Source organism: Rhinolophus sinicus, chromosome 14 (genome assembly GCF_057876585.1).
Source record: "Rhinolophus sinicus isolate RSI-liver-muscle chromosome 14, RSI-T2T, whole genome shotgun sequence".
Lineage (NCBI taxonomy): Eukaryota > Metazoa > Chordata > Mammalia > Chiroptera > Rhinolophidae > Rhinolophus > Rhinolophus sinicus.
Genome location: NC_142514.1, coordinates 61,579,208 through 61,592,954, shown reverse-complemented (window position 1 = coordinate 61,592,954; position 13,747 = coordinate 61,579,208). Strand labels below are relative to the sequence as shown.

The following is a 13,747-nucleotide window of genomic DNA, read 5'->3' as shown; positions in this document are numbered from 1 at the left end:
CTCAGGATTTATAGCACTGACACTCTTTTCTAAATTCCAAACCCAGAGATTATTTAATCTTAATAAATAGAATATTTTCTATTGAGAATCTCAAACTTTAAAATGATATTGTGAAGACCTTTGAAAGAAATGGAAGTTTATTTAAATGTATGTGATAAAAAAAATCTTGAACTAAATGAAGCCCCAGTTAAAAAAAAATGTTATCATTGTATCTATTAATAATAGTTAATAATGGCTAATGCTGATAGTGCTTACTATGTGCCATTAAAAAGTTTTATATTATTGATTTATTTAATTATCATACAATTATCTGAGGTAAACTGTAATCCTTATTTTATAGTTAAAAAAACTAGAAATCAGAGAAAATAAATAACTTATCAGTTTCACTGATAATATATTTGTCACAATTTGTTGGGGTGCTAGTGAACTCAGATACTAGGCTTCTACATACACATACTTGGTTATAAGAGACTGAACTGACTGCATTAAATCCCCAAATATACTTCTAGAATCAACAATTCTTCCTTCAGGTAATTTGATTTTTTTGGTATATCATAAGAAGTGTTCAAATTATAAAATAAAATGAAGCATGGATCTGAAGGATTCACAGAAAAAAATAAAATAATATCCTAGCCTTAGATAAGAAGGCAAGTCAAGAAAAATGTCCTTTGGTTCTTCATTTGATAAACAATTATTTCACTTACCTTTAGGGGAATGTGTGTGCCCTAATGCAACAAAGATGAATTTTGGAATCAGAAAGCTTAGGTTCTGGTTCCTGTCTATCCCGCTCCCTATCTGTGAGCTTGAGCATGGCACATTGTATTTCCAACATTAGATGACTCATCTTCAAAATGAAAGTAATGATTCATGCCTTACTGCCCTTAAGTGATTTTTTTTTTTTTAGGAACAAAAAGACCATTCATGTAACATACTTTATAAATTCTGAAGCACAAAAGTGCATTACAAAAATAGGCATTTTTTAAATCGAATGCATAGGCTTTGAAATGTTAAATATCACAATTGCCAATTACCCCACCCAAACCCACAATGTAATGCTGTCTTTATGTACGTTGACATCATATTATTTGCTTGAAAAGATTCCATTCAAATGTGTCATGTTAGATTTAAAATATATCTTATTACTCACATAGTTATTCTAGTAGTCATAAAATCTTAAGTGTATATTAAGATTCAAGTCTAAATAAGTCTAAATCAGCTTACTGGTATTCTGAAAATTTCCTCTGATTTTAATCATAAATAATATTAATAGAATCACATGTATTGTTGTCACATTAGACTGATAAAAAATAGTATCATCAGGCAACTGGCTTTCCTATTTCCCATTTAATGCAGGGCAATGGTGAAAACAAAGTCCTTAAGAATTTTTTAATTCACCTGAGTTGTATTACCTATCAGAAGCTTATGTAGTGAAAGGTAGTCTTTCTTCAGAAATTTATACAGGTTTTCTTAAGAATATTGATATTCATTAATGAATTTATAAATCTCTCATTTATGACTTCCTAGAAGTATTTTCAAACAGATTCAGGTAAGAGAGAGCCAAGATCGCAGAGTAGCTAAACACTGTGCCTGTGAACACATTAAAATTACAACTAAATTATAGCACAATCAAACTGGAGAATTATCTGAAGTCTAGTTGAACAACAGTTCCATAACAAAAAATACAAAAATGAAGCCACATTGAGACTGGTAGGAGGGGCAGAGATGCAGAACAGGCCCCAAACCTCCCTGTAGTAGTTGAGAACCGGGAGGGATATCTTGGTCATGAGGTTCCCCTGGAGAAGCGAGGGACCCCAGCCCTCACACCAGGCTCCCCAGCCCGGAGTACTGGTGCCAGGAAGAGGAGCCTCCACAACATCTGGCTGTGAAAAACAGTGGGAATTCCGACCATTTGGGCGAGGCGGAAGGCTGCGGGAAACCCAGCCATCCATCCTCTTAAACTGTGTGCTCACAGGCTTACTCATTCGCGGCACTCACCTTGGGCTCCAGCGGAGGGGTGGTGACTTGGAGGGCCTCAGAGACATACAGGGGGCAGACTGAAGTGTGTGGCTGTGGGGGAAGGATGAGAACAGTCAGCATTTTCCCAGTTAGAGATCCTCCTTATGTGCAGGGCGCCATATTGCCTGTGTTGAGCCCTACCCCAACAAGCCAAATCTGAATCTGTTTGGTCTGGTGAACTCTGCTGCTCTGCCTCGCTGACTCAGCAGGGACTCCACACATGCAACTCGTGCACTTCTGGGGGCACTTTCTTATGAGCTGCCAGCCCCACCCACATTGCACTCTTTCTTGGAAAACTATCAGAGTTTGGCAGGCCCCAGGAAGGCAGCCACTGGCCTCTGTGTGCTCTGAGACTTTTGCTGAGTCACTCTAGGCTCAGCACTAGCACAAAACAAAACCAGAATCTACATTAACCTGGTGACCACAACTCTTACCACTTTAGTGACTACTTGAGATCCTGCCTCATCCGACTTGCATACCACATGAGTCTTTACCTGCGGCTGAACCTTAAGGGAGCTGGCAGGCAGCAGCACGCCTCAGGTGTCCTGACTTTTTGCAGAGCTACCCCAGGCCCAGTACTGGTTGCAGCTGACATCAGTTCACAGTGAGGCCTCTCCCAGGTTCCTCCAGGTCTGGCACAGGCCGCGAACAACAGATAGCTTTATAGTTCCTACCAGGTTTTCCCCAGCCAGTCACAGGCAGTGGGTGACCTGGTCCTGCACCCAAATCTTTCTCAAGAGGCCCCAGAACTAACATTGGCTTCAGGCCACAGCAGAGCACCGCCTAATTACTCCCACAAGCGGCACACACAAAGCATGGTCTCAACAGGCACAAGAGCCCAATGGAGTGAATCCCGCTCCATTTGATAAGCCTCCCTCATGGCAGCCCATAAGCTGTGGACATGGCCAAACCCCACAGTCAATCAGCCTGAGGGTCAATCCCACCCACCAATGTGCCAATAGCAATCGAGGCACACAGAACCCACATAAGGAATACTCCTAGAGCACCCGGCTCAGGGACCAGTGAGACTGTGTCACTGGGCCCCACAGGGCATCTACTACATAAGACCACCTGGCAAGACTGGGAGACATAGTAGATATACCTAATACATAGAAACAAATAGAGAGGCAGCCAAGAGGAAGAAACAAAGAAATACATGCCAAATGTATGCTGTATACCTGAAATTAATATAAAATAATACTAAATGTCAAAAAAGAAAGATTCAGTTATACCCAAAATATTGAAACTTACTTGGTTTTAAAAGTTATATAAGTGCAGCTCTAATGAGATCTTCAACTTTAGTTAATTAGTAAATATTCAATACTTTCATTCCCAGAGTTTGCCTCTCAGAATGAAAGATTAGGAAAATTAAATTTTGTTATACTTTTACATTTGAATAGGACTTTTCAAAGTCTTATTATTTTGTCTTTGATGATGCTATAAGGTACCATGGGACGATGCCCATTTTTCAGAAATGTGAGGTGAGGACTACTACAAACAAGAGAGTAAAGGAAGGAAACAAGTTCAAAACACCCTTCTTATCAGTGTTTAGTTACATAAATATACAGGTATTCCCCACTTTTCAAAAGTTCACATTACTCTATCTTGCTTTTAGGAAAGACCTATATTAGCTCCTGTTTCCACTAACCAAAAGAAAATCAAAGAAAATTGAGACTTTTATGAGAAAAATAAAAAAACAACAACAACAAAAACAAAAATAGTGTCCAGCATTTGTTTTGCCCCAAGCCATTATAGAGGCCTCTCAAACCAGGAGCAGCAAGAATGGCCCTTCCAGCTCCTTCTGGGAACTGCACTGAGCACCTCAGCATCAAGGCACCAGCTTTGAACTGTGTCTGTGAACATCTGTGACCACAACTTGATTGATTTTTGTGTAAACGTTAGCAAGATGTGTCCTAAGGAATCAGAGAAGCCTAAGAGAGCTCTCAAGAGAGTGATGCTTAGAGTAAAACTGGGTGTAATTAAGTATGTTTGGTATGATTTGGTAAGTTAGTTTTTGGGTCTTAGAATGTCCAAAAGTTTTTTCATATAAATTAATGGTAATCTCACTTTTACTTTAGGCAATTCTGGCTTACAAAACTTTTATAGGAATGCTCTACTTTTGGACAGCTGGTGAGACGTGTTATGTGTAAATCCTATGAGGAGGTAAACTGAAGGGGAGAGAAAAAGTTGAGATGGCAAGCATATTTAAAAGCAACTCTTCTTAATGTGGTGAAATTTGAGCTTGAGAAACAATAATATCAACTAACTCAGGAAGGGCCTTTAAAATCTCTTAAGGCAACAAAATTTCTCCATGGAGTATCCACGCTGCCTGTACCACCCACTCTCAATTTAGTCATCTTGTTTCTGGCTTTAACTCCTATGTCAGATGTTTCAAAGAATTTAATCATTTGACTTCAGAAAGTATACCATGTTCTCTGCAAGTTCATGGACTCCATGGAAACTAAATACAAGCATGTTTAGATGAGCTTTTTAAATAGATAGATAGATAGATAGATAGATAGATAGATAGATAGATAGATAGATAAGTATATATGCATAAACAATAAATTTGATATAGGAAAACTCCATTTTATATTATATTAACCTTAGCCAATTTTCTTCAGCTGCCTTCTCAGTAAATTAATTTGGAAATTTCCACTGCAGGAGTTTGTACCTAGGTCTCGTAGAAGAAAAAGTCAGTAGTATTATCTTGTCTAATATTTACTAACTAGGTGACTTTGGCCAAATTATTTAATTTCTATGGGTCTCAATTTCTCCACAGGGGGAAAAAATAGCATATTAATGGTACCTGTCTCATAGAATAATTGAAAAAATTGACCAGTTTATATAAGTAAAATTGTAGAACAGTACCGGCCAAATAGAAAATGTTCGATAAGTTTAGCTATTGTTCCTATTATCAGATTCATACCCTCATTGTGAATATGAGATAACTGAAATCCAAAAATATACTGGCTGTTACCCAAGAGCACTCAACAGTGTCAAGATGAGGCAAACTTCTCAGCTAGTCTTGTTTAACTCTATTCTTCCTTGAATCAATAACAATCAGCCCTCCATGTTACAGTGTTCCTTGTACACAATTCTGTAATGGTTTTTACACACTGGATTTTGATTATATGTTTCTATCTTGATCCATATCTCCCCTAACTCCAGCCATACATGAGATCATTGAAGCAGGAAAACTGTTTTCTAGTTCTGTGCATATTGCCCTGGAACATACTAGTAGTTCAATCAACATTGGTATAGTAAGTAAATGAATGAATGCATGCATAAATAAGATATTCTCTTGACTGAGAAAACCAACCTTCTAAGTATACTCCAGGCCCTTCCTGTCAGTCTTTTGTAGTTGTTCTAACATAGTTCAAAACAATTCAGAAAGGTTACGAAGAACAACTTCAGTAATGTTGTCGCCCCTCTTTCATCAATGATGCAATTTCTGAGTGGAGCATATCAACTTCTCTTATTTTTTGCAATTATTGACCATCTGATTAAAGTGTGTCTTCACTTAAGTGGAAACTTGTTTCAGGTGTTGCTACAATAAAGAAATTTATATCAACATTATATTGATTCTGCTGTATACTGAATAAAGTCCTTAGCTGCCAGTACCTAACAAAAGCGCTGTCCAAGGACTGCTCAGCTTGGCATAACATTCAAGGTAGAGTGAATAGCTATGAAGTAGGTTTTGGCCTTGTAAACTGAGCATAAAAATGGCAAACTAACTGATTATTTCTGAAGAACAGAAAAACAAAATTAAGTAAAGGCACTAAAAGTACAAAGGGAAAACACATGAGGAAAACGAGAAGATGAAAAGTGAGTTTTTAACCTTCATGGCTCAACTGATGTATTTTTTTTTATGTCTATCTAGTTTTGTATGTTTAAGGAAAAAAAAGGACAATTAGTCTGGTAAAGATGAAAGGTTTGCATTATGAGGTCTTGTGTTAGATGACAAGTAGACAAAATGCCATGGGAGAGAGTAATGGGGGAGATATTATAAAAGAAGAAGAAATAAAGGTAACAGGTTAGAATAAATATGAAAGTGGAAAAACTGTAGTTAACAGGCTAGAATAGATATGAAAGTGGAAAACATCTTAAATAAGTCATTGGGAATACATTTCTTTGTTTTTTAAATTTATTGGGGTGGCCATTTTTAGTAAAGTTACATAGATTTCAGGTGTACAATTCTGTATTACATCATCTATAAATCCCATTGTGTGTTAACCACCCAGAGTCAGTTCTCCTTCCATCACCATATATTCGATCCCCCTTACCCTCATCTCCCACCCCCCACCCCCCATACCCTCTGGTAACCACTAAACTATTGTCTGTGTCTATGTGTTTTTGTTTCTCATTTGTTTGTCTTGTTCTTTTGTTGTTTTTGGTTTATATACCACATATCAGTGAAATCACATGGTTCTCTGCTTTTTCTGTCTGACTTATTTCGTTTAGCATCATAATCTCAGGATCCATCCATGTTGTCAAAAATGTTCCTATATCATCTTTTCTTACTGCCAAATAGTATTCCATTGTGTATATATAGCACAACTTCTTTATCCATTCATCTATTGAAGGACATTTTGGTTGTTTCCATGTCTTGACCACTGTAAACAAAGCTGCAACGAACATTGTAGCACACGTGTCTTTATGTATAAATGTTTTCAGATTTTTTGGGTAGATACCCAGGAGAGGGATTGCTGGGTCATATGGTAATTCTATTTGTAATTTTTTGAGGAACTTCCATACTGCCTTCCATAACGGCTGCACCAGTCTGCATTCCCACCAACAGTGTATGAGGGTTCCTTTATCTCCACAGCCTCTCCAACACTTGTTACTATTTGTCTTGTTGATGATAGCCATTCTGACTGGGGTGAGGTGATATCTCATTGTGGTTTTTATTTGCATTTCTCTAATGATTAGTGATGTTGAGCATTTTTTCATATGTCTATTTGCCATTCGTATGTCCTCTTTGGAGAAATGTCTCTTCAGGTCGTCTGCCCATTTTTCAATTGGGTTGTTTGTTTTTTTGTTGTTGAGTTTCATGAGTTCCTTGTATATTTTGGATATTAGCCCCTTATCGGAGGCACTGTTTGCAAAAATATTCTCTCATTCAGCTGGTTGCCTCTTTATTTTGTCGATGGTTTCTTTTGCTGTGCAGAAGCTTTTAAGTTTCATATAGTCCCATTTGTTTATTTTAGCTTTTACTTCCCTTGCCTTTGGAGTCAAATTCATAAAATGTTTTCTTCTTTGCAGTTTATTGTGTCAGGTCTTATGCTTAAGTCTTTGCATGGAAAATTAATTCCGTTTTGAATTAATTTTGGCACATGGTGACAGATAGCAGTCTAGTTTCATTCTTTTGGAAGTGGCTATCCAATTCTCCCAGGACCGTTTATTGAAGAGGCTGTCTTTCCTCCATTGTATGTTTTTAGCTTCTTTGTCAAAAATTGTCTGTCCATATTTATGTGGTTTCATTTCTGGGTTCTCAATTCTATTCCATTGGTCTATGTGTCTGTTTTTCTGCCAATACCATGCTGTTTTGATTATTGTAGCCCTGTAGTACAAGCCAAAGTCAGGAAGTGTGATACCTCCAGCATTGTTCTTTTTTCTTAAGATTGCTTTGGCTATTAGGGGTCTTTTGTGGTTCCAAACAAATCTGATGACTTTTTGTTCTATTTCTTTAAAAAATGCCATTGGGATTTTGATGGGGTTTGCATGAAATCTGTATATTGTTTTGGATAATATGGTCATTTTAACTATGTTGATTCTTCCAATCAATGAGCACGGAATGCCTTTCCATTTCTTTGTGTCTTCTTCAATTTCTTTTTAAAATGTCTTATAGTTTTCAGCATATAGGTCTTTAACATCCTTGGTTAAGTTTATTCCTAGGTATTTTATTCTTTTACCTGCAATTGCAAAAGGAATTGTTTATTGTATTTCTTTTTCTAAGACTTCATTGTTAGTATATAGGAATGAAATGGACTTTTCTACGTTGATTTTGTAGCCGGCAACTTTACTGTATTCCTTGATTGTTTCTAATAGCTTTTTGGTGGAGTCTGTAGGGTTTTCTATATGTAGCATCATGTCATCTGCAAAGAGTGACAATTTAACTTTTTCATTCCCAATTTGGATGCCTTTTATTTCTTTCTCTTGCCTGATTGCTCTGGCAAGGACTTCCAACACTATGTTGAAAAGCAGAGGTGATAGGGGACAGCCCTGTCGTGTTCCTGAACATAGAGCAAAGGGCTTCAGTTTTTCTCCATTAATTATGATATTAGCTGAGGGTTTGTCATATATGGCCTTTATTATGTTAAGGTATTTTCCTTCTATACCCATTTTATTAAGTGTTTTAATCATAAATGGATGTTGTATCTTGTCAAATGCTTTTTCTGCATCAATTGATATAATCATATGATTTTTGTCCTTTATTTTGTTTATGTGATGTATCACATTGATGGATTTGCGTATGTTGAACCATCCTTGTGCCCCGGGGAGGAACCCCACTTGGTCGTGATGAATAATCTTTTTAATGCATTGTTGTATTCGATTTGCAAGAATTTTATTTAGGATTTTTGCATCGGTATTCATCGGAGATATTGGTCTGTAGTTTTCTTTTTTTGTGCTGTCCTTACCAGGTTTTGGTATCAGGGTAATGTTGGCCTCATAAAATGAGTTAGGGAGTACTGTCTCTTCTTCAATTTTTTGGAAGAGTTTGTGCAGAATTGGTATTAGATCCTCTTTGAAGGTTTGGTAGAATTCACTAGTGAAGCCATCTGGTCCCGGACTTTTGCTTTTGGGAAGGTTTTGGATGACTGATTCAATTTCGTTACTGGTGATCGGTCTGTTTAGATTTTCCAGTTCTTCATGGTTCAGCCTTGGAAGGCTATATGTTTCTAAGAACTTGTCCATTTCTTCTAGGTTGTTGAATTTGGTGGCATATAGTCCTTCATAGTATTCTTGGATGATCCTTTGTATTTCTGTGGTGTCCGTGATAACTTCCCCTTTTACGTTTCTGATTTTGTTAATCAGTGTCTTCTCTCTTTTTATCTTAGTAAGTCTAGCCAAGGGTTTGTCAATTTTGTTAATCTTTTCAAAGAACCAGCTCTTTGTCATATTAATTTTTTCTATTGTCTTTTTGTTCTCTATTTCATTTAGTTCTGCTCTAATTTTTGTTATTTCCTTTCTTCTGCTGACCTTGGGTTTTACTTGTTCTTCTTTTTCTAGTTCTTTAAGGTGTAACATGAGGTTATTTATTTGGGATTTTTCTTGTTTCCTGAGATAGGCCTGTAATTATACAAATTTCCCTCTTAAAACTGCTTTTGCTGCATCCCAAAACTTTTGGTAGGATGTATTTTCATTGTCATTTGTTTCTATGTATCTTTTGATCTCTCCTCTAATTTCTTCTTTGACCAGGTTGGTCTTTAAAAATATGTTGTTTAATCTCCATGTATTTGTATTTTTTCCTGCTTTCTTCTTGCAGTTGATATCCAATTTCAAAGCCTTGTGATCAGAGAATCTGCTTGGTATGATTTCAGTCTTCTTAAATTTGCTGAGGCTGATTTTGTATCCCAATATATGGTCTATCTTTGAGAATATTCCACGTACACACACAAAAAATGTATAGTCTGATTTTTTAGGATGATGTGCTCTATATATGTCAATTATGCCCATTCCATATAATGTGTCATTTAGGGCTGCTATTTCGTTATTAATTTTCTGTTTGGATAATCTATCCATAGCTGTCAATGATGTATTTAAGTCCCTAGTATAATTGTGTTTTGGTCAATTTCTCCCTTTAGTTCTGTTAGTAGTTGCTTGGTATATTTCGGTGTTCCCTGATTGGGGGCATAATTATTGATGATTGTTATGTCTTCTTTTTGTATAGTCCCCTTTACCATTATGAAATGTCCATCTTTGTCTCTTGTTATCTTTTTCACCCTGAAGTCTGTTTCATCTGATATCATTATGGCTACACCTGATTTTCTCTGGGTACCATTTGCTTGGAGTGTCAATTTCCACCCTTTCACTTTGAGTCTATGCTTGTCCTTGTAGCTGAGATGTGTCTCTTGAAGATATCATATGGTTGGGTTTAGTTTTTGGATCCAATCTGCTACTCTGTGCCTTTTTATTGGTGAGTTCAGTCCATTTACATTTAGGGTGATTATTGATATGTGAGGATTTCCTGTCATTCTGTCTTTAGTTTTCTGGTAAGGCTGTGTCTCCATTGTTTCTTTGCCTTTTTGTTGCTGTCTATTATTTCTGTGTGGTGGTATTCTATGATGTTTCCCTGTGTTTCTTCTTTTATTACAGTATATATTTCAGTTCTGGATTGTTTTTGAATGGTTACCCTTCAGTTTATGTAAAAGAAAGTTTGATATTTAGAGTATTCCATTTTCTTCAGCACGCTTAATTTCTCCATTCCCATATTCCGGTTCAGGTCTCTACTCTCCCCTTTATGTTTTGGTTGCCATAAATTGTCCCTGTTGATAGTAGTCAATAGCCTCCTTTTAGTATTTCTTGTAGTGCAGGTCGTATATTAGAAAATTCCCTCAGCTTTTGTATGTCTGGAAAGGTCTTTATTCCTCCTTCATACCTAAAGGATATCTTTGCTGGATATGTTATTCTTGGCTCATAATTTCTTTCTTTCAATAGTTTGAAAATTTGGTTCCACTCCCTCCTGGCTTATAGAGTTTCTGCTGAAAAATCCGATGATAATCTAATGGGCTTTCCTTTGTACGTTACCGTCTTTGTTCCCTGGCTGCCTTGAGGATTCTTTCTTTATCGTTGATTTTAAACAGCTTCAATATAATGTGCCTTGGAGAAGGCCTGTTGGGATTGAGGTAATTAGGTTTTCTATTTGCTTCTTGGATTCGAGGATCCAGTTCTGTCCACAAGTTTGGGAAGTTCTCATCGACAATTTGTTTAAATATATTCTCTGTTCCCGTCTCTCTTTCTTCTCCTTCTGGTATGCCCATTATTCTTATATTGCTCTTTCTGATGGAATCAGAAAGTTCTTTAGAGTTCTTTCATTTCTTTTAAGTCTCAAGTCTCTTTCGTCTTCCATCCGTGCTATTTCCAGGTTTCTATCTTCGATGTCACTGATTCTTCCCTCCATCTGGTCAACTGTATGACCTAAGCTGGCTATTTCATTCTTAATTTATTCTATTGAGTTCTTAGTCTCCAGAAATTCTATTTGGTTCTTTTTTTAAATTTCCATCTCTTTTGTAAAATGCTCATGTTGTCCTTTGATTGTGTTTCTGAGTTCATTAAAGTGCCTTTCTGTGTTTTCTTGCATCTCGTTGAGTTTTTTTCAGAACTGCAATCTTGAATTCTCTGTCATTTAAGTCACATATTTCCATATCTTGAAGTTCCTTTTCTGGAGACTTTTCACTTTCTTTCTGAGCTGTCTTGTTGCCTTGGTTATTCATGGCAATTACTCATTTATTATTTCTCTTCCTAGACATCTACAGGTGAGGCTTCAGCAACAGGTTGATAGGAAGAGGTCTTTCGTTTGTTTTCCAGTACTTGTTGGTAGAATGTTTTATTTTCTCTCCGACTGCAGCCTTTATTTCTCTCTCACAAGTATTGCTATGTTTTCTCTGCACTATTCCAGCTTCTCACACAATGGGGGGATTCTCTGGGAGAAGGGCTTCTCCTCTGTTAATAGTTCGCCTGGGTCACAGGGCACAGTGTCTATGTGGGTATGCGGAGAGCTTTTGAAGTTCCAAAGCTCTTCCTGCACCAGATTCAGAGCCCATATGTTTCAGCAGTTCTGTTTACTCCTGCAGGGATCCGCCCTGATAGGTGGGGCCAGGGGCAGGGTTAATTGTGAGAGGTGGCCCAGAGCAATGGCAGCGACCACCACCACAGCCAGTCCTGCTTCCACAGCTCCCTCCCCTTCGCCACAACTCGTTGGGCTAAGAATCTGTGTCTGTGGTCCACAGATCTCAGAACAACAAATATTCTGTTCTTTTGATCTGACACTGCTACTGTTCCACTTCTAGCCCCGGGCAGGTGGCTGCAAGGCAAGCTCTGGGAGGAAGGGGGCGACTAGTCTCAGTGCCTAAGACTTCCAGTCTCTGCTTGGCAGGGAGGGTTTAAACCACCGTTTTCAGCCTTCTTCCTTCAGTCTTTTCTCCGAGGTCTCTGCTGTGAGCGTTGGGTTCAGCCGTGTTATATGCTGCCCCCTCAGCCCTGTGGGCCATAACCAGAGCCCTAGCAGTCCGAGTTCTTCCCTCTCCCGCAGCTGCGGTAGTTCCAGAAGCCGCGAGCTTGGAACACTGAGCTAGGTCTGCATCCTGCGCCTTAGCTCATGTCCGCACTTCTCCCTTCCCTCCTCCCCTGCTCGCGCGATTCGCCCACCTTCAGGTGAATTCAGTAGTGGGCCGCTTCATCTTGCTGTCTGCTGTCCAGGGAGTCCTTTGTGGAGTTATAGTTGTTCAATTAGTTGTAAATTCCAGGGGAAGTTTACAGAGGCTCACCTCATGCTGCCATTTTGATCCCGAATCCAGGAATATGTTTTTACTATTCTTTTTGTGCATTGCGTAAACAAGAAAGAAATATGTTGGTGGAGGTCCTCATTATGAGCACTCAACCCCTTACTGCCTGAATTGCTTTGCTTCTTGAATGTGGCTCAACGTGAAAGAGTATCTAAGACAAAGAATATCCTACCCCTTTTCCCTCTGTATGGACTAGAGACCTCACTTTTCCCACCACTTTGAAGTAGAGAGAGGGAAAAAGATTACTGAGTAAAAGAGAATTATTGTGTAAAAAAAAAAAAAAAAAAAAAGTTGACACCATTATTCAACAAATGTATATTAAGTATCTTGTCCATACAGGACATTAAAGAAACAAAGATAGATGATAAATATCTTTCCATACACTGCTTATTATGCACTATTTTGACAGATTTAATGTGGTAACCAAAAGAATAAATTATTCCTCCAAGGCAATCAAGCTGGTTAGTTTTGTAAACCAGGGTTAAACTGTAGAACTGTCTGGAAATGATATGTAGATATATTTTTTAATTTAGCCATGATTAGAATATAAGACTCCATATTTTTCTCAACTTTTTGAATTTTCCTAGTTTTATTTTATCTTTTTTTTATTTTATTAAATTGTGTTTCTTCTAATAGCTTCACTCTGTGTCCTTTCCTGAAGGAAAATATACCCATCAAGTGATGAGTCTTGAAAAAACAATTTAAATGCAACACTACAGGTAAGAAGAGTAACCCATTATCATAAGTAAGAAAAATAGATTTATTTTAGTTACAAATTCTTAATAATCTCTCAAATGTCATGCTAATGACTCAGCGCTTATTCACCCATCAGACAAAACACCCCATACTGAGAAACCTTCACAGCTACATTAGATCCTCACTTGTCTGAAGGTCACTTGTAATTATTCATTCACCCACCTCACAGAGGCACTGGATGGAATGACTAATATATCATTGATAACTACTTTAAATGGTACACATTAAAAGCCAGATTCACATCTTGTATTTCTTTATGGAAAGTCATTGGAAAGGTAGGATAATGAAATAGTCTTTGGAGATTTTCAGCAAAAGAACCTGTCTGAGTAGATGAGAAATCATTTTTAAAACCAAGCTCACCAAGAACGGACTGCAGCTGCTATAAAGCATTGTCCCCCAGTGGTATCTTACAAATACTCTGGACATACATTACATTACATCACTGCCGCCATCTGTACACAACACTA

The 13,747-nt window shown here is 37.6% G+C and overlaps 1 long non-coding RNA gene across 1 annotated transcript in view; it reads right to left on the bottom strand.

The window, feature by feature from the left end:
• Positions 1-2,177, bottom strand: part of LOC148755699 (uncharacterized) — a 54,924-nt gene extending 52,747 nt beyond the window's left edge. The window contains exon 1 of the long non-coding RNA XR_016018472.1: positions 1,996-2,177. This is a non-coding gene — a long non-coding RNA (uncharacterized LOC148755699). The remainder of the gene's footprint in view (positions 1-1,995) is intronic.
• Positions 2,178-13,747: the final 11,570 nt, after the last annotated feature.